The sequence below is a fragment of the Cynoglossus semilaevis genome, chromosome 1 (genome assembly GCF_000523025.1).
Source record: "Cynoglossus semilaevis isolate Cse_v1.0 chromosome 1, Cse_v1.0, whole genome shotgun sequence".
In the NCBI taxonomy this organism is placed as follows: domain Eukaryota; kingdom Metazoa; phylum Chordata; class Actinopteri; order Pleuronectiformes; family Cynoglossidae; genus Cynoglossus; species Cynoglossus semilaevis.
This window is the reverse complement of record NC_024307.1, coordinates 34,165,762-34,167,112: the sequence shown is the minus strand read 5'-3', so window position 1 is coordinate 34,167,112 and position 1,351 is coordinate 34,165,762. Positions and strand designations below refer to the sequence as shown.

The following is a 1,351-nucleotide window of genomic DNA, read 5'->3' as shown; positions in this document are numbered from 1 at the left end:
CCACCCTATCTCTAACGGAGCGCCCTGCGACCCTGCGAAGAAAGCTCATTTTCGCCACTTGTATCCGGGATCTTGTTCTATTGGTCATAACCCAAAGTTAATGACCATGGGTCGATAATATCTCGATAATATTGATGGTTTCTATAGACATAATAAAATGAATAGGATGTGTATTTGTTCAGTTGGGACGACACTGAAGGGGTAGATAAGAAATATGCCGTACTGAGACATCAGTTATCACTCCAAAAATTAGAGAAGATACACTCTTGATGCCAGTAATAGGACCCTTGCAGGATAATCTAAACAACAAATAATTCCAAAAGTGAAATTATTCTTAGTCTTTTCTACGAAATGAAAGTAAAAAGTAGCTTTGTTTTAGTTGAAGCTACTATTGAAGGACCGTCGGATTGGGTGACTTTGAATCTTTCTGTTTATTGATTGAGTCATTTCAGAACAATAGAGGAAAATATAACACGAACGCACGTCCGCACAGGTTTTGGGGATGTCCTGCTGCTGACCACTTGATGTTTTTCATTTAGCTGCTTATCTTGAGAATGCAGTCGACGGTCGACCCTTCACTCCAAGTCCTCGCACCTGCGGTTACAGCAAAGTCGCTGATGAGATTAAAAAACTCAAACTCACCAAGCTAAACCTAAAACGTCAAAGTCAAAGCTGGTGATAAGATTAGGTCACAGTCTAGTCCAGGCATTGGCAAACTAAGGGCCAAGGGCCGGAAGTGGCCCGTTCAGCTTTGTAATCCGGCCCGCTAAATTTACGTCCAAATAATTTAATTTTATTATTGTGTAATAAATAACAATAATAATAATACAATTAATAATAATAATAATAAAATAAAAAAATTAAAATATATATTATAATATAAAATATAATATAAATATATAAAATATACATAAAATATATAAAATAATAAGAATACAAAAAATAATAAATAATATTTATTATTTTATTATTTTTAGTATTGTGATTTTACTTCGGCCTTTTTCCTGCAATGCCCGTGTTTTCCCTATAGATGGCGTAGAGAAAGCTAAAAGCATTTTAGCATTTTAGGACCAATTGTGGTCCGGCGAGTTAAAGAGCGTTGCCCATGCCTGGTCTAGTCACAGCCATGTCACTAACAGTTCAGTAAAACGTAAGTGTCAACTATTCAATTCTCACCCTAAAAATGTGTCCAGCCAGTGGCTGAAGTCTGCTCTCCGATTCACTCAGGCCAAGACGAGCAGATGTTACGTAGAGGTCAGAGTAGTCCGGACCACCAAAACAACAGGAAGTGGGTTTGGACACTGGGAGTATGACGGTCTGTAGCCGTACACCTGGGAAAGTTCAACAACAC

General features: G+C 37.7%; 1 protein-coding gene and 1 long non-coding RNA gene across 2 annotated transcripts in view; both read right to left on the bottom strand.

Annotated features, from left to right (window-relative positions):
• The window catches only part of rgn (regucalcin), an 8,712-nt gene that overhangs the window by 2,367 nt on the left and 4,994 nt on the right, over window positions 1-1,351 (bottom strand). The gene's annotated exons all lie outside the window — the stretch shown is intronic.
• Window positions 413-1,345, bottom strand: LOC107988304 (uncharacterized). The gene is made up of 2 exons (XR_001759861.2): window positions 1,177-1,345; window positions 413-594 (listed from the first exon to the last, which is right to left on the bottom strand). It is a non-coding gene; the product is annotated as an uncharacterized LOC107988304 (long non-coding RNA).